This window comes from Caretta caretta, chromosome 11, assembly GCF_965140235.1.
Source record: "Caretta caretta isolate rCarCar2 chromosome 11, rCarCar1.hap1, whole genome shotgun sequence".
In the NCBI taxonomy this organism is placed as follows: Eukaryota; Metazoa; Chordata; order Testudines; family Cheloniidae; genus Caretta; species Caretta caretta.
The window spans coordinates 1,334,697-1,354,016 of record NC_134216.1 but is presented as its reverse complement, the minus strand read 5'-3'; the positions used below and the strand labels follow the sequence as shown (position 1 = coordinate 1,354,016).

General features: G+C 56.5%; 1 long non-coding RNA gene across 1 annotated transcript; it reads right to left on the bottom strand.

Annotated features, from left to right (window-relative positions):
• Positions 1 to 11,301: 11,301 nt before the first annotated feature.
• Positions 11,302 to 17,611, bottom strand: LOC142068510 (uncharacterized). The gene is made up of 3 exons (XR_012664317.1): positions 17,409 to 17,611; positions 13,523 to 14,188; positions 11,302 to 12,895 (listed from the first exon to the last, which is right to left on the bottom strand). It is a non-coding gene; the product is annotated as an uncharacterized LOC142068510 (long non-coding RNA).
• Positions 17,612 to 19,320: the final 1,709 nt, after the last annotated feature.

Here is a 19,320-nt window from a genome sequence, read left to right as displayed (position 1 = left end):
GCCCCCACCTCCAGATTTGCACAGGGGGCGTGGTTTGTTTTCAGAGCGGGGGTGTCCTAACACACTGTACCATGCAAGGCCCACCCTAAGATTACCCCGCCCCGCAATCCCATGGTGTTCCCCCCTTTCCCCCCCAGCAAAGAGGGAATGTGCTTCAATGTAGCAAAACCATGTCTCTGAACATGGCTGCGGGAGGGGTCCCAATCCAAGCCACTGTCTGGGAAGCAGGTCTGGGGGAGCCCCTTCCACACTGGGCTCAAGCCCACTGCAGCCTTGGTGAGCAGTGCAGCCGGGAGAGACGACAGGCCCCAGCATGCATGGCTGCAGCGTGCTCCCTGCAGAGCGCTGCCTGGCCTGCCCCAGGATACCGCGGCCCCCGGGGCCTGGCTCCCTGGGAGAGCTACCCCCGCCTTCGGGCAGCCTGTTTCTGGTGTCATATGTCTTAGAAATATCTGGAATGGGGATCCTGGTCTCCCAGTCCCATGGAGTCTCTCGGGGAAGGCTGGACCCTCTCACCCCTTGCTGACAGTGGCGAATTAACGCACGGGCCCACGGGGCCTGTGTTGTACTGCACAGGGTCTTTTCAGGGGGAATAAGGCAAAGGCCACATTTGTTGGTAATCCATGTATCAATCAACACTGTATCATATGCATAAGATACATATTACACTCAGGCACTCACACACACGCACACGCCGTCTTCTTGTTGTTACCAACGAGTTGCTCCCCTTAACTTCACTGGCCAGGTGAGTTAGATGGGGGGGGGGTGGAGCCGGGCTTCTGCTGATCCGGATCGATGCTCCAATCTTGACAAGATGAAACCCGGGTCCTCTGCAAGACCCCTCGCATTTATAGCCGCTTCCCTCTCATGCAAATTGTCCCAGATTCAAAATCTGGGTCTGCGTCTGTTGGTCCTTTGTGCCGCTTCCCTCTGGGTGTTCCCAAAAGAAGGTGCTGGCTTCTAACCCCCAAGCCTGTCAATATGTCGGCTCTTCTTTAGTGAGCCCACTTGGCAAGTTTTATTGTTCTTGGGTCTGGCTCCCATCCCCTCTCCAACTATTGCAGCTGTCTGGAGGTGTGGGCCTTCCACGCCTTGCTCATTCACACCTCGTTCATTCAACAGGGCAATGGATTACAAAGTGTGTGTGTGTGTGGGGGGGGGGGGGGGGATCTTACTCTATTCCTAGCAAAAAGACAATTTTCTTCTACCTTAATTATACTATCTTAGGGGCCTTAACATTATATCAAGGTTCAATACAAAGTTTCTATATAAGGATCTGATGCGAAGTTCCTGTATCAAAGGACTCGATACAAAAGTTGTATAAAAATAGAGGTTACATGCAGATAGACTTAATACAAGGTTATATGAAGAGACATAACACCAAGTCATATGAAAGTTATGTGAAGATGCTTAATGCAGAGATTTATCTACAGCTGTGCCCAGGGGCCCCGGACAATTTGGGGGCCTCAGGGTGCTGGGGGGGTCCAAAATGTTCTTTGTGTCCAGGGCACCAATAAATCCTAATCCGCTTCTGCTCACTGAAGGCGTGCAGTACTCCACCTTCAACAAAGGGAGCTTTGCTGGGGATTTGAGTTAAATGGAGGTTAAGAAAGTCAAAGAGAACGCAGAGCACGGTGAAGGGTTTCACTTACCCCTCGCCCACCTAACCAGGATCACTGCTTCGGCAGCCACGACGCCAGAAACCTACCAGTTCTGCAGTCGCCCATAGAGCCTTCCAGGAAAACCAGGTGAGACAAGACCTGAATTGCTAAAGGAAACAAGCAGAGAAAACACTTTAGAAGCAAAGAAGAATCTTCCAGGCCTCTGAAGGTCAGAGAGAAGGCGGTAATAAAAAGGGGCCCCATTCCATGTCCGTTCCGTTGGCAGGTCCCTTTGCAGACAGGGCAGCCCCCCGAAATCACTCCCTGAGCCGCGTTCGGTGCCTGGGGTGCACTTCTCACCCACTCTGCTAATTCCTTCCCACTCTTCATAAAAACATACCGTCTTCTAAAGCACTCAGAAACATCCCGCAGACCTGCGTTTCCATGCAATACAGGTCCTTCTCGGACTCAGTGAGCAGGGCTTGGGCAGCTGCTAGGAAGGTTTATTAGACCTCATTTCATAGAACATCAGCATTGGAAGGGACCTCAGGAGGTCATCTAGTCCAACCCCCTGCTCAAAAAAGCAGGACCAATCCCCAATTTTTGCCCCAGATCCCTAAATGGCCCCCTCAAGGATTGAACTCACAACCCTAAATTTAGCAGGCCAATGCTCAAACCACTGAGCTATCCTTTCCCTCCCCTGTGACCTGTATAACTCACCTGTCCTGAGCCCCAGCCAATCAAACCCACCCAGCACCCCACAAATCAACCCCAGCCTCTCTCAGCACCCTGATTTATGAACTCCCAGCGACAGGCTCTGTCGTCTCTCTGCAGACACTTATGCCGTGTTGTAATGGCAGATGCATGAGTTTGCATTTTGATGAAGTCACTGGGACCCCACGGAAAGTGTCTTCACTGCTTCTCGTTGGGAAAAACTGAAGTGTGGAAAATGAGCGATTTGAACCTCTCAGGTCATTCATGCCAACAGCACCGTTGCCATGAACGCTCGGAGCAGGTCTAATGGACGCGGTGCTTGGAAAGCAGCAGTGGGCTGTCTGCAGGGGGGGTCCCAGGGCTGCGAATGCTGCTGGAGCTGATGGGGGCTAGCCGCAATGAGATGTTTTCCCAGAAATGTTTAAATTCGTCCTGACATGAAGAAGGATGAATTTAAACCCAGGGAAGGTTGCTGGACTGCAGATGTCACCAAAGGATGAAAACATAACAATTGAGGTGATAAGCAGTTAAGTCAGTCAACACAACCTTCCCAGAGAGTAGTTATCAGTGGTTCACAGTCAGGCTGGACGGGCATAACGAGTGGGGTCCCGCAGGGATCAGTTCTGTTCAATCTCTTCATCAATGATTTAGATACTGGCACAGAGAGTACACTGATAAAGTTTGCGGACGATACCAAGCTGGGAGGGGTTGCAAGTGCTTTGGAGGATAGGATTGAAATTCAAAATGATCTGGACAAACTGGAGAAATGGTCTGCAGTAAATAGGATGAAATTCAAAAAGGACAAATGCCAAGTCCTCCACGTGGGAAGGAACAATCGGTGACACACACACAATGGGCAATGACGGCCGAGGAAGGAGCACTGCGGAAAGGGATCTGGGGGTCAGAGTCGACCACAAGCTAGATATGAGTCAACAGTGTAACTCTGTTGCAAAAAAAGTGAACATCACTCTGGGCTGTAGTAGCAGGAGTGTTGTAAGCAAGACACGAGCAGTAATTCTTCTGCTCTGCTCAGCACTGATTGGGCCTCAACTGGAGTATTGCGTCCAGTTCTGGGAGCCACGTTTCAGGAACGATGTGGACAAAGTGGAGAAAGTCCAAAGAAGAGCAACAAAAATGAGGGAAGATTGAAAAAATTGGGTTTGTTTAGTCTGGAGAAGAGAAGACTGAGGGGGGCACATGAGAACAGTTTTCAAGTACATAAAAGCATATTAGAAGGAGGAGGGGGAAGAATTGTTCTCCTTAACCTCTGAGGACAGGACAAGCAGCAATGGGCTTCAATCGCAGCCGGGGTGGTTTCGGTCGGACATTAGGAAAAACGTCCTAACTCTGCAGGTGGTGAAGCATGGGAATACACTGCTTAGGGAGGTTGTGGAATCTCCGTCACTTGGGATATTAAAGAGCAGGTTAGACACACCCCTGAACGCGAGCTGGGACGTGGGGAGAATCAGGAGCGGGGGAGTGGGGGTGGAAATGAGGGGAGGAGGGGTTTGGTTGGGGAGGGACCAGGCTGCGTATGAAGACAGGGAACACGGTGGTGTCTTGCGCAGCCCAGGAGGCGCCCATGCCTTGGCTCCCAGACACTCGACTCTCCAGGCCCGGCTGTGCTGAGTACTCGAGCAATAAATGAAAACCCACAAATCTGACCCCCAGGAGCCCCCAGCACTCAGCTGTGGAAGGAGCTGCCGCTGCGAAGCTCTCAGAAGCACAATGCAGGTCAAGCACTGACAGGTGGAGTCTGACAAGTGCCTGACAACTTTTGGGTGTTGGAAGTGCAGCCCGGGTCCCCATGGGTGTGAATTCTGCTGTGGAGGCATTTCAAAGAGTCAGTGCACAGGGATTTTTGAGTGAAATTGCCCCTGTGCAGAGAGCCAGCAGCAAATGGCCTAGTCTATTGCTGGTGAAGTTACGACGGGCTCGGGCTCGGAAGCACCATCATCAAATACTTTGGCACATTTTGCAGACAGCAAGATGGCTGCGTAACACATAGACCCACAGGGTTAGAGGGGACCGCATGGGTCATCTCGTCTAACCCCCGATGAGATGCAGGACTTGTTGGGTCTCACCCATCCCAGACAGACAGCTCCAGCCTCCTCTCGAAAACCTCCAGGGAAGGAGCTTCCACAACCTCCGGAGGCGTCTGTGCCATTGTCTGACTGCTCTTACGGGGAGGACGTTTCCCCTGAGATTTAATCGAAACCTGCTCTTTCTGTCGTTTGAACCCATCGCCTCTTGTCCTGCCCCCCGTGGCAAGAGAGAAAAACTTTTCGCCATCTTACCTGTGGCAGCTTTTCAAGTATTTGAAGACCCCTATCATGCCCCCCCGCAATCTCCTCTTTTCCAAACTGAACATACCCAGTTCCTTCAGCCTTTGCTCGTCCGACTTGCATTCCATCCCTGTGATCATCCCTGTCGCTCGCCTCGGGATCCTTTCTCGTTTCTCTCCATCCTTTCTACACAGCGGGGACCAAAGCTGGGCCCAGGTCTCCAATTTATCGAGATCCCTCTGAATTTTATCTCTGTTCTCCAAAGTGTTGGCAACCCCCCCAGCTTTGTGTCATGTGCAAATCTGATCAGTCTGCTCTCTAGTCCTCCACCTGGGGCACTGATAAAGACGTTAAACGACACCGGACCCAGAACAGCTCCCTGTGGAGCCCCACTTGAGCCCTCCCTCTGCTCTGACATCAGTCCATTAATGGGGATGCTTTTTTTGCAGTTAATTACGTATTCACTTAATGGTGGTTCTGTTGAGCCTGTATTTTCCCAGCTTACTTATCAGAATGCCGTGTGGGACTGTCTCAAAACCTTGCTGAAGTCCATCGTATTCCCCCATTCACCAAACCAGTTACCCATATTACCGACATTAATAGATTTTAAGGTGGGAAGGGACCAGTTCTCAGTCTGACCTCCTGTATAGCACAGGGCAGAAAATTCACCCAGAGACTCCTATAATGAGCCCAAGAACTTGTGTTTGACTAAAGCATCTTGCAGGAAGGCACCAGCCTGACTCTGAAGCCACCAAGAGATGGAAGATCTGCCCCTGGTCTGACAGGAACGTTCTCTGTTGGACACATACTGAGCAGATGCAGTTTAACTGCTGGTTTAGATCAAATAAAAGCAGTAGCGAAATGCAGAGAGTTGCGGAGATCACAAAACATCTGGAGAAAGCGATGTCCACCTCTGCCTCCGGCCCCCAAACCCTGCCAGGCTGGGCGAGGGCAGGGGGCAGACAGACCGGGCCCGAGAAACACGGCTCGCCCATCAGCCAGTCGGAAAGGATTAGCAGATAGATTGGGGCTAGTCCACAAACCAGGGGGAGCCAGAAGCCCTCCCCTACTCGGGGCAGGGTGCGACTGACACCATGGGACAACCAGGCAGATGCCCAGAGCAGTGAAATAGGTGGCAACTGGCTAATGAAAGTGGCCTCCAAGGAAAAGTAAACGATGCTCGTAGTAAGGTCCTCTGACCATGCCCTGTGTGACTGAGAGGTCCCCAGGAGCCAGAGCAGACCCAGCTGAGTGGGGGGCCCCTGCAGTGGACGGGCGTGCCGGGCCTGCTCCCCGGCATGTTCTCTGCACCCCACAGGTAGGTGGAGGCCCAGTGTGCCATGGGGCGAGCTAACGCTCTCCTCTCCCTTCTCCTGCAGGTTTCACAGCCTGTGGGGACAGCAGGCAGGCCGTAAATGGACACGACGTGGAGTTCACCATGCACAAGCGACAGCAGAGCCTGCCTGGGGCTGGGAAAGCAACACGGGATTTGCTTCCCCCCGCACTAGGTACGTTCCCAGGGCTGGGGCCACGCTGCAGCCGGCCAGCCAGGAGAGAGCCCTGCACTGTGCGGGGCCGGGGAGCCGGCTCCAGCAGGGCAGCGCCCTTGTGCCCGTCGGGGCCGACTGCTCTGCAATATTGGAACAAACGCGCGGTCGGCTGGGCGCATCAGCGTTGCTTCTGGAAGACCCCAGCGAGGGGGGCAGGGCAGACCTCAGGCCCTGCTTCCCCAGAGCCATAAGCCCCGCCCACCTGAGCCAAAGGAGAATCACTGTTAGTACAGGGCCAATGGCACACAGCAGAGGCAGAGGGGACACAGACACGCTAGCCAGTTCATTACAGCGAGTTTACACCCTGTGCCCCTCTCCCCGGGAGCCATGGCCTAGCTCCAGGGAGCCTGCAGAACATCCCAGGCATGAGCCCAAAGCAGAGTCCCCCAGGAACTCGGTCCCACTACAGGCAATGGCTGGGGAAGAAGAATGCTGCAGACAGTGGCCCCCCAGCAGGAACCCCGGCTCTCCCCCGCCCCCGCCCTCTGGATCTCCCCCCCCGGCGGGTTTATTCAGTGCGTGTTTTTGCAGACTGCGCAAAAGCCACATTGTGCCTCCGATGAAGCGAGCTGTGGCTCACGAACGTACAGGACAGTGGGGCGGGAGGAGGTATTGTTTCATGGTCTCTGTGTGTATATAAAGTCTGCTGCAGTTTCCACAGTATGCATCCGATGAAGTGAGCTGCAGCTCACGAAAGCTCATGCTCAGATAAATCGGTTCGTCTCTAAGGTGCCACGAGTCCTCCTGTTCTTTCTGCGAATACAGACTAACGCGGCTGCTCCTCTGAATCCCGTCATTGTGCAAACAGTTTGTTGACCCGGGTGTGCAGAGAGAGGTGGAACCAGCCCAGCCGCATGGGTGCTCAGAGCCGTTGGGAGCAGGAGGAAGTGGCCGGGCAGCCAGCCAAGCCAGGCAGAGGGCTTCAAGAGGAAATGGTTAATTAGCGGAAGGCTGAAGGCAGCTAGCAGAGGCACCAGCTCCCAGGGCTCTCACTTGTCCCCAGCTCAGCAGGGCCACAGGGGTGCGACACAGCACAGCGCCCCCGGCACTCGCAGGGTTAACGCCCTCCTGAGCACACCTGGTGCCCACGCCCAGGCAGGTGGCGAGGGGTGCGGTAAGGAGCCTGGAGCTGCGGGATCATGAGAGAGACAGGCAGAGAGCTTAGCCCTGGCCCTGCCGCTGAGGGGCCAGGCAAGCCTCCAAAGCACATGATGGACTTTTGTGCTGGCTGGCCAGGCCTTTGTGCTGGGCACAGAAGAGCGGTGCCCTGCGGGGGAGGCTCAATTGCTGCCCCGGCCTGGGTGACACACAGCCACGCCCGGTGGCCTGCTGCCTTTGCAAGTGCGCGGGGAAGGGCTGCACGGTCCCCAGCCTGCCCCCTTCAGTGCTGCGAAGGCCACTCCTCCTCCTCCAGCATCGCCGGGGCTGTGGCGGGTCCTAGTTCTCTTTACGGCCAGTTTCTCAGCGTGACGCCCAGAGCAAATGTGCCAGTGACTGGGCTGGAATCTGCTACGGCTGTGACCATCTCTCCGCCTCGGGGCAGCGGGTGACACAGGCCTGCTAGGAGCGGAACAGCGGGCTCCCGGCTCTGTCCCCTCTGGGGACTCCATGGAGCTGGCCCTTGGCCTCGGTGTTACTAGCTGCCAGTGACGGGAGCTGTAGGAGGACCAGGGCTGGAGAGACAAGCCGGGGGTGGCGGAGTTCCCTTCAGCTCCCTGATTCCACACACAGCCCACGGGAGATGGGTGCTGAACTCCTGCCAGGGTGTTCTCCTGCCAGGGGCCAGAGCGTATCCTGCGGGGAGAGGCAGGAAGCCAATTCCCAGCTCGACACCCTGCCGCACCGTTTGCCTGAGCCTGCCTCAAGCCCTGGACTAGGTGGAGAAATCCTGGTGGTTAGAGACCAGTGAATGGCTCCATCTGGTGAGCACAGACAGGACTGTGGACCCGGCTTCTCCCTTCCAGGGCTTTGGGTGCTCGTGGCCGTGACTGAGGCCTCCAACTCCAGGGCTTGTCGGGGCAGCGGGGGATGCGGTGAACAGGTCACTGTGGAGCCCAGGTTGCTGAGCACCTGCCTGCTGGGAACGGAGCCTAGGGACAGTGTGATTTCACAAAGCTCCCTTCACGGCAGTACGACTGTTACGTGCATTAGACAAACTATGTCCAAAAAGAAAAGGAGGACTTGTGGCACCTTAGAGACTAACCAATTTATTTGAGCGTGAGCTTACGTGAGCTACAGTTGCATCCGATGAAGTGAGCTGTAGCTCACGAAAGCTCATGCTCAAATAAATTGGTTAGTCTCTAAGGTGCCACAAGTCCTCCTTTTCTTTTTGCAGATACAGACTAACACGGCTGTTACTCTGAAATATGTCCAAAAACTGCAGCGTGAATTTGCCGTGTCCCCCTCCCAAAGCCAGGGGCCTGCAGGGCTGGCGTTGCAGGCGGCGACGAGGAGAGCTGGGGGTGGCTTGCACCCACTCAGCAGTGTCTGGCTACAGCGAGCTCTGTCGTGGGCCCAGAAACCCCCCCGGCGGCGCACAGATCTCTGCTGCTCATTAGGTCTGGGAGCTGGGCTGCTGCGCCAGCCACCTCAGCAACAATCAGCTGGTTCTGCTCTCAGCCGTTCTCTGCTGTGTAAGGTGACAGTTAGTGAGGGCTTGGTGCCTAGTGGCCAGGAAATTCTGCTTCTAGCTTCTCAGCGTGACGCGTCGCGCCCGCGACACACGGGACTGCCTCGGGTGTCAGGTTTGTTCAGAAGAACGATACAGCCAAACGGAGCAGGAGGGGAACGGTCCCTCTACAAGAACGACTGGAATGTAGGAACAGCCAGGGCGCTGTGGGATGCCCCTGCCCAGCCCCTGGTCTGGGAGCGCCTGGCTTCTAGGAGGTCCCACAGAAGCTCCTGCACCAGCTGGTTTATAGATGGCTCCCAGCTGGGATGGTGGGAGCTCCCTAGCGGGCTTTGGAGGCGAGCGGCTGGGGCTCCCCAGGGGGCAGGGCACTGGCCCTTAGAAAGGAAGTCCAGTTCCCCAGCCCCCCATGGATGCAGGGTCTCTGCAAGGCAGGGACAGTGACTGCCTCCTGCAGAGCACTTGTGGGGAGAGTGCCAGGTGCAGACAGGTGTGAAGGGGGCTGATGGCAACTCCACCCTTCTGTAGAAGGTCAAGGTTTAATGGGCCGGTTGGCCTGGAATGGCAGTGCTGGCAGCCGGCCAGGAATGAGGGACAGGATTTCACACGGAAAACTGGGGGAGGGGTGAAGGGAGAGGGGGGCGTGCTTTGGTTTCCACTGGCGGGGTTGGGGTGGCATCTGGACAGACTGGCTCCCTCACGCGGATGGACAGACAAGCCCACTGCTGGAAGGTGTTAGCCCAAGCTAGCCCACACGGACTGGCACCTCGTTTACACCCCAGGCAAGACAAGGGCAGAGGGGCGCTGCTGTAGGGCTTGGGCAAAAAGGACGAGGGACGTAGAAGGCCAAGACTCTCGGGGAGCACTGGGCATGGCTTTGCTGAGAGTCCTCAGCGTCCTGCCACCTTCCCGCGTGAGGCCAGTGGGCTCCCCTCCAGCCCCCAGAGCCAGACTCAGAGCGTGCTGCATCTCCAGGGCTGCACCAGACCCTTGGCCACATAGCCAGGCGCAGATCACGGGGCCCAGGAACCAAGGTTCCTCCGAGCCTGTTTTTGTCCCTTTGGACTGTCGCAGCCCCAGTGACAGGACCAGGGAGGCCGAGGCCCCCTGCTCGGAGGCAAAGGGGTGAAAGAGAAGATCCTCACTCCTCTGCAAGGTGCCAACTGGAGGGGTTGGAGAACAAAGATCAGGTGGCCTCCTGGCCCGGGAAAGAGACAAAGGAGAGGAGGGGCTGGGGAAATGGAGGGAGGCCCAGAGGGGGCTCTGGCCTCCCTGCCCCCCCAAGACAGACCCAGCTGAGGGGTCCTGTTCTCTGCACCTGCAAGCTCTGTGTTAGACCATGTTCCTGTCGTCTAATAAACCTTCTGTTTTACTGGCTGGCCCTGGAGAAACAGTCCCATCTGACTGCGGAGTTGGGGGGCAGGTCCCTCTGGCTTCCCCAGGACCCCACCTGGGCAGACTTGCTGTGGGAAGCGCACAGAGGGTCAGAGGAGGCTGAATGCGAGGTCAGACCCAGGAAGGTGGAAGCAGTGTGAGTTTCTTGCCCTGGAGACAGTCTGCACCCAGAGAGGAGGCTCCCCCAGAGTCCTGCCTGGCTTCATGGGGCGTAGTTCCAGAGCATCGCCCGGTGACTGTGACAGAGGGAGAGAGGAGGGAGTTTGCCACTGAATCTTGGTGGGCTCCAAAATCACCTAGTTAGTTAATCAGACAAGATGGAGCTCGTCTGGGACGCACAAGATGGAGCAGCCAAGGCCAAAGCATCAGTGAGACTATGAGAAGACTCCCCAGCTCTACCTGGATGCCCAAGGCTGAGGTAACCCTTTTGGAGAGCTGCTGGCGAGCTCTGCAGTCACTCTGTGGGGGTGAAGACACTCCAGAGCAAGGTGCTTCATGTGGGGAGGAGGTGGGTGAAGCTAACAGGGGTGAGGCTGGGCCTCTTCTGACAGTTGCCCCTTAGGTCCTCTTGAACTTCTTCCTTCTGCTTGGTACCAAGCCCGGCACCAGATCAGGAGGAGCTGGATGAGACGACTCCCCAGGTCTAGGTGAAGATACTGAATGTGAATGGCATGGGGAGGATCTGGAAATGGGAGGGGTCACTGAAAGGGCACTGCACCCCAATGACTTCCTTGCCATCTTTCATGCCAGTGCTGGCAGCAGAATCTCGCTAGTACCCAGAGTGGTAAGGTCTAGGAGGGGGTTGTGACGAGTCAAACCCCTTGGGAAGCCACCTGATGTGTTGAGATACCCCCGAGTCTACCTGTTCTGCCAGCCTGAGCCCCCATTAACTTGTCTTGCTGAGCCAGGCTCTGAAAACCTCCTTGAACTCAGACCCAGGCAAGGCCACCCCCAGCTGCAGATCAGCTCTGGGAAGACTCAGCTTAAGAGACTTGCTCCAGTCCTCAGATGTCCCCTCCCTTGGGGTGCAGACCCACGGATCTATTACGAAATTCGCCTGTTCCCTCTATGTGGAGAGAGGTGTGCACACGTCTTCCCCCCTCCCCAGTTAGAAATGACAAACTGGGTTTAACAACAAACAAAACAAGTTTTATTAACTCTAAAAGGCAGATTTTAAGTGGTAAAAGGGTAACAAACAGAACAAAGCAGATAACAAACAAATGAAACCAAACATGCAAACTAAGCTAGTTGCACTAAAGAAATTGGTGACAAACAGTATTTCTCCCCCTAGATACTGTTGCAGGCAGGTTGCAAAGCTCCTGTGGTTCACTGTTATATTCCTTTTCAGACTGGGACCATCTCAGTCTGGACCCCCCCCTCCCCGGCCTTCCCTTTTGCAGTCTGTCTTCTTGGGCAGACAGGCCATGGAATGGAGGAGTCCCGTTTGCCTTCCTCCCCACCCTTCAATAGGATTTACATAAGGCGGGAATCCTTCGTTTCCCAAACTTGACCCCCCCCCCCCCCCTTCGTTTCCAGTGGAAAGTTACAAGTCCCAGGTAATGTTTAGGATCAGGTGACAAGACCACCTGACTCTGTAGGATCACAGCATCCATGAGCCAGGGGCAGGAGGGAGCATCCGCAGGAAGGCCAAGCTTTTCACGATCCATTGTCCTCGCTGATGAGCCATCCGCCCTGTCGGCTTTTCCATTGTTGTATCTGAAGTGTTAGCAGGGGGCATCACCCAAAGTGGCATAGTTGAAATACAGATACATAATCAATATTCCTAACTTCAGATCAGAAATGATACAGACATACCCACTGGATAATCCCATTCAGTAAATCACAACCTCTCCAATGATCTCTCACAGGAGCCATCTTGCATAAAGTACATCTCAGTTATGTCGTATTCATATCATAAGCCATATTCCTTATGAAAATATGGACACGTCATGGGGTGGCGAGACACACTCTGGGCTGGGAGACATAAGAGTCCAAAGAAGAAGAATCATCATCTCCCAACCACGGAGGGGCCAAACCTGTCAGGGCTGGAGACTGGTACCAAGGTCTGGGGAATAATGGAGAAGCCATCACCGATGGCACCGATGGCTGAGAGCTCTGGGAGGCTGGAGGATGACATGGTACCGGGTGCTGTACTGAGGAGGCTGGTGCCATGCAGTCTACAGGGACCACTGAAGGAATCTCCTGCACCCCTGGGCACACCAGAACTCACAAGCTCAACAAGTCCCTGGCCACTGCCTATGCGTCTGGCATGGACAGTCCTGGAATAGTCTCTGACCAATGCACAAGAGATGAAGACGGTGCTCCAGACAATGAAGGTGCCACTTTGGGCCCAGGTCTGACAGTGCCTGCCCCGGTGCTGTCTTACCTGATGAGCGAGTGCAGGAGCGCTTCGATTTTGCCTGCGCTCTACTCGACCCTTCACCCCCTTGTGTGGTAGATTTAGGGGCGGTGATCTGCCTCTCCTGGCAGCATCCTTGGAAGCCTGGTGTTCCTTCTTGGGCACCAGCAAGGCTGAGTGGTGCCGGGACAGTATTGGAGGTGCACTTCTCACACAGGCCGAAGTGCTCAGTACCCCTGGGACTGAAGACGGTCTCACGAGCAGCCTCCAACAAAGAAAACTTCGGCCTGGCCTCTCTCTCGTGCTTGGTCCTCAGCTTGAAGTCCATACAAATCTGGCATTGATCCCTATGTGAGACTCACCTAGACACGTTAGAAAATTAGAGTGTGGGTCACTCACGGGCCTGGTTTAGAGCATGAAAGGCAGAGCTTGAAGCCCGGTGACCCCGGTGTTCCTTGGTACCAAGGAACAGAACCCCAGAACTGGCGAGCCAAAAAACAAACGCCTACTAAACAAAAACACCAAAAAAGGAGTCTATGAACAGGTAACTGTGCATCTGGATGCTGAGAAAACTTGCTGAAGCAAGATAAACAGATTCCAACAATCATTACAGGCAGTAAGGAGGAAGTGAGGGGGTCAGGGATGGTGACCCTGTGGGGCCCCCCCTTGGCTGAGTGCATGTGGCTGCACACTGTCGCTCAGTTTGTCTCTGCTCCGGACGAGAGCAGTGCCCCAGGGTTCCCTCCTGGGAGACAATGTCTTTGCCCTCTTGGCCACAGCTCTCCAGCTAGGCCACTCCAGTTCAGTTGCCTCTCTGGGGTGCCTCACTGTACAGGCCACTTCCTCCAGGGGGTTAGGGGGGACCCAGGCCCACCTACTACTCCGGGTCCAAGCCCAGGGACCTGTAGATAGCAGCTGTCTGCTGTTATCTAAGTCATGCTGCTGCTCTAATTCCCTGGGCCACTTCCCCACGGCATCTTCACTCTTACCTCAGGGCCTTGTCCTGATGGAGACCCAGCAGCCAGCTCTGGGCTCCTTCTTGCTCTCCTTGGCTTCTGGCAGCATGGCCTTGTCCGAGGTCCTGTAGCTCCGCCCACCAGCCAGCCACACCCCATCCTCACTCCTTCAGCACCAGCAAGGAACTGGACTCCCCCTGGCGCTGCAGCTCTTCTTATAGTTGGCTGCTGGGCCCTGATTGGCTGTGTGCCACACAGCCGCTCTAGGCAGCTTGGAGGACTCTCTCCACTGCCCTCTTTGGGGGCAGGGTGTGGCAGGGCCACAAGGCCTCCAGCAGGGGGCCTCAGGGGGTCTGGTGTACCCCATCACAGATGGTTTCGCCCTTTATACCTGCGTGCAGTGGCACGTGGCAGCAGAGGGTGCTCAAGCCGCTGAGATACAAATTTCCAGCCACTGGGCTGGAGACGAGCACACTCCAAGAGTGGAATGCACATGAGCAGTCACGCAGCGAAGAACTAGTCGGGCCTCATGAGGTCAGTCCTGGGCCTGGCACTATTCCATATTTTCAGTCATGACGTGGATAATGGAGTGGAGAGGATGCTTATGAAATGTGCAGATGACACCAAGCTGGGAGAGGTCACAAGCACTTTGGAGGCAGGATTAGAATCCAGAGCGACCTTGACAATTGCAGAACTGGTCTGAAATCACAAGACACAATTCAATAAAGATGAGTGCAAAGTACCACACGTAGGGAGGAAAACTCAGATGCACAAGTACAAACTGGGGACTAACTGGCTCAGTGGTCGCACTGCTGAAAAGGACCTGGGGGTCACAGTGGATCACAAACAGAATGAGAGTGTCACGGAGTATGGGGGAGTCCAGGCCCTGCACCCCTCTTCCAGGGATTCACTGAGACTCTCAGCCAGCCAGTAAAACAGAAGGTTTATTGGACAACAGGAACACCGGCGAGGCCCAAGGGCTGGCAGATGGCTGGATCACCCCCAAAGCCAGCATGTCCCGGACCTCTCTTTCCAGGTCCTGAGCAGTATTCCCTGTGACTCGGAAGGGGGATCATCTTATCGGCGGGTGCGACCCTGTCTGCACCCGGTGGACAGTCAGATTAGGGCCTCCAGGCTGGTTGGAAAACAGCTGTCGGTACGAATGCAGCACCCCCCTGACCTCAGCTTGCTGGGCAGGGGTTAGCTGATCCGAGAGGGGAATTGTTTCCAGGGGGGAACCAGCTCTGGTCCCAGGGAACAGATCTACTAAAGGGTCATCTCCCTGCTCCTCCCACTGTCCACACACGGCCAACACCACATTCCCCCTGGCATAATATGGCTTCATCATATTCACATGGTACACCCGGCGGTGGTGCGCCCGGTTCGACAGCTCCACCACATAGTTTACCTCCTTGAGCTGCTTGACAACCTTGAAAGGGCCCTCCCAGGCGGCCTGTAGTTTGTTCTTTCTCACGGGGATGAGAACCATCACCGGATCCCCGGTGGCGTAGGCACGGGCCTGCGCCGTGCGGTCATACCAGACCTTCTGCTTCCTCTGGGCTCTGGCCAGATTCTCCCTGGCCAGGCCCATGAGTTCAGCCAGTCTCTCTCGGAAGATCAGGACATACTCCACCACTGACTCTCCATCGGGAGTGGCCTTCCCCTCCCATTCGTCTCTCATCAGGTCCAGGGGGCCCCTCACCCTCCTGCCATATAACAGTTCGAAAGGCGAAAATCCGGTAGACTCCTGGGGCACCTCCCTGTACGCGAGCAGGTGAGGTAAGTACTTGTCCCAATCCTGCGGGTGCTGGTGCATAAAGGTTTTCAGCATCATCTTTAGCGTCCCGTTAAACCTCTCCACCAGCCCGTTGGACTGGGGGTGATAAGCTGAGGCCCAGTCGTGCTGGACCCCACATTTCTCCCACAAGCACCGGAGCAGGGCCGACATGAAGTTGGAGCCTTGGTCTGTCAAGACTTCCTTGGGGAACCCCACTCGGCTGAAAATGGTCAGGAGCGCGTCGGCCACGGTGTCTGCTTCAATGGAAGCTAAGGGCACTGCCTCGGGGTAGCGGGTGGCAAAATCTACCACCACCAGAATGTATTTCCATTCTCGGTACAGGAACCCCTTCTCCCACAGGAACCTCTCTTGGCAGCCTCTCCTCATGGTCTGTCCCACACTGAGGTCAGCCAGGTCCCTGAGCTTCTGCAAGGAGGGATCTTTCCTCAACTCGGCCTGGAACTCAGCGGCTGGGGAAGGGATGGGGCCCGGTTCCCCCTCAGTGGCCAGGTCTGAGGCCTCAGCCTCTCTGAGCCGTGCCCCTCGGCGCTCCCTCCCCACCAGGGTAGGGTCCTGCACCTCCGGTGTGGTACCCTGCCCAAGGTCAGGGTGCAGTGCTGCTCGCCGGCTCTGGCTACGGGTCACAACCAGGGCGGTCTGGGGATTGCTTGGCCAGTCCTCTAGCTCTCCCCCCATCAAAACTTCAGTGGGCAAATGGTGGTGCACCCCAACATCCTTGGGGCCCTCCTTGGCTCCCCATTTCAGGTGTACCCTTGCCACGGGCACCTTAAATGGGGTCCCGCCCACCCCTGTCAGGGTCAGGTAGGTGTTGGGCACCACCCGATCTGGGGCCACCACCTCGGGCCGGGCCAGCGTCACCTCCGCGCCCGTATCCCAGTATCCATTGATCTTCCTCCCATTCACCTCCAGGGGAACAAGGCACTCTCTCCGGAGGGACAGCCCCGCGCCCACCCTGTAAACCGAGCACCCTGAGTCCAGAGCCTCCAGCCCTCTGGTGGAGCTGGCCTGGGGTACTCTTCCCTCCTGCACAGGTGGTAAACTGGTAGCCCCCCTTGCCTGGGTCGTCTGCCCCTCGTCCAGCTGGGTCCCTACCTGGTTAACCCTGGGTAGGTTGGGTCTGCTCAGTTTGTCCCTGAGCCCGGGGCACTGGGTCCGTACGTGGCCTCTCTGGCCACAGTGATAGCAGCTCCGGTCACGTTGGTCCCCTCGAGCGGGTCGGAGGGGCCCGACGCCAGGCGTTCCCCTTTGGAGGGGGTTCCCCCTATTTCCCCGCTGGGAGGCCCCATGGTGACTCTCTCTCTGCATCGGGGGGGGGGGGGGGGGGCTGTTCTTTTGGGATTCCTCCTGGCTACCCCCTGACCGACTGTTCATAGAATCATAGGATCATAGAATATCAGGGTTGGAAGGGACCTCAGGAGGTCATCTAGTCCAACCCCCTGCTCAAAGCAGGACCCATACCCAATTAAATCATCCCAGCCAGGGCTTTGTCAAGCCTGACCTTAAAAACTTCTAAGGAAGGAGATTCTACCACCTCCCTAGGTAACACATTCCAGTGTTTCACCACCCTCCTAGTGAAAAAGTTTTTCCTAATATCCAATCTAAACCTCCCCCACTGCAACTTGAGCTCCTTCCTGGAGCTGCAGCTGCAGGGCTGTTTCCCTGAGCCCTTGGCCCCCTGCTCTAGGGACTCACCACAGGAGCTAGCTCCACTCCAGCGTGGCTTTCCCTCCCCAGGCTCAGCCTGTCTCAGTCTTTCCTTCCCAGCTGCCCCTGAGCAGCCCTTTATAGGTTCTGGTGCCACCCCGCCCTCTTTAACTGGCTGGGTTGGGCTCCCCTGCTCTAGTCCAGGGGCGCTGGGCTCAGTCTAGCCACAGGGACCAGTTAGATGTCTATGATTCTGCACCAGCAGCTGAGCAGCCCAGAAGGAATCACGCACTTGTTCCCTTGAATTACATTCAGCCATCCTGGCCACAAAAGTGAGACAAGAACAGGCCTGAGGGAGGCGCTTTAGGGACTTCCTGGACACATTTGTCCATCCATCCATGCTGTCAAGTTACTGGAGAATCGGCAATAACTAGACACTTGCTGTCCAGTGCCAGGCCTGGTGGGTACTCGACCTACCTCCTGTGAGCCTTGAACCAGCCATGGCCGGACAACCCTGCAGCTGTTTCGTCTCCAGGAAGGGTCCAGAAGCCAGGCCCAGTTCTTTAGAAGCTCCTCAGCGCCGGAGCTGAGAGTGGCTCACCCCTGTAGCGAGAGGGAGAGAAATGCAATAGTAACCTCCCAGGGCTGAGCGAGATGTTTCTTCCTCTGTGTTTCCCTTTATTACCGTTACAGGGACCCCTGCTCAGGCACCATGGGACCTGCTGACTCCAGAGCTGCCCTCCAGCCTCATGTGGCAAGGCGGGTGAGCCACCAGCTGCTGCTGGGGAGAGAGACCAGCGTTCCAGCTTGCCCAGGGCTCTCGTGAGCTCTGCAGATGAGCTCTGTGTGACTTGACAGCATGTCTCTCTCACCAGCAGAAGCTGGTCCAATAAAAGATATTCCCTCGCCCGCCTTGTCTTGCTAATATCCTGGGACCCACACGGCTACAGCCCCACTGCAGATTCCAGCCTGTCACGGTGCCACTTACCACCACAAGAGGGTGCTCCAGCCCCATGCAAGGCGCCATGGCCCTTCTCCTCCAGAGGGGACACAGGGGATGAACTCTGGGCACCAGGGTGTCCCCAGGCTGGGGCAGCCCCTGCCAGCACACCGCAGGGACGTGGCATCCGACCTGGCTGAACCTCTGTGGGGGGCACCCAGAATGTGCCTGAGTCAAGGGTACTGGAGGGTGTTGGCAGTGCCCAGCACAATGGAGCCTGCTCCTGACGGGCCCCTGGGAGCTCCCGCAGCACAGACACCCACTGCCATGCCTCCGGTGTGTGCCCTTTCCTGACCATGCTGCTGCATTTGTTCTTACCTGCGGAGCCCCTGCTCCTGGGCACGCCCGCTGGGCTTCAGCGACAGCGGGGGTCCTGAGCACTGGCCGTTTGTTCGGCACCGGGAGAGGTGCACAGACAGACAGGCCTTTGTTCGGGGTCTCTGCCTTCTGGGCCTCCAGCGCAGCCCAGGACATCCCACTGAGTGCTGCCGTTCTCCTTCCCAGGCACGGCTCCTGGCCGGTGGGGACTCCTCCGCCACCCTGCTGCTCCCCGCCCAGCAGGACTGCAGGCCTCAGTCGTACCCGGGGAGGCTGCTGATGCTGACTACTGGGCCACTGGGTCCTGGGGGGATGTCGCCGACCCTAGAGCACTGCCCAGCCTTTGGGCAGCACCCAGAGCCTGCCCCACCTGCCTGAACTCAGGCAGGAATAACTCCTTCCCCTTCACAGGCCACGTCTCCATAGTCACGGCACGCTGAGGGAATTGCTGTGCAAACAAGGCCGAGCCCTGCCCACCTGGGATGGCCAAGAAGGCCCCAGACTTGTAGCAACCTGGGTATTTTTTTGTTACTCTCCTTCCCTGACTTGGTCACCTTGTGCAGCTCCTCCTGGGCAGAGCGCTTCGGTGCTCAGGGGAGCAGAGGCCTTTAGCTGGCCTGCTGCCCGGGGTGAACTGTGGCCTGGGTGACGGCACAGTCTCCAGTCATTGCCTGTCACTAGCTGTCGTGCGGCTGGGCGGAGCGCGATCGGCACAGACCGGGCTCTGGAAATGGGTTCTCCGTGGTGCGACGGGCGACTAGACTAGACAAGGAGCCTTTGCAGGGCTGCCAAGTGACGCCCCGCCCCATGCAATCACCAGTGCCCAGCTGTGAGGGGCATCCCGGTACACACTGTGCTGATGGGGGAGGGGAGTCCGAGTCCCTTGCCACTGTTCTGTGGTTTGTTCCCATCCCCGTAGCGTGTAACAAGGACGCTGGGAACTTGACACAGCTGCTGAACACTTTTCAGAGGAGCAGCCGTGTTAGTCTGTATCCACAAAAAGCAAAGGAGGACTAGGGCACCTTAGAGACTAACACATTTATGAGAAGGGGGAACTCATCTGCTCCCCGC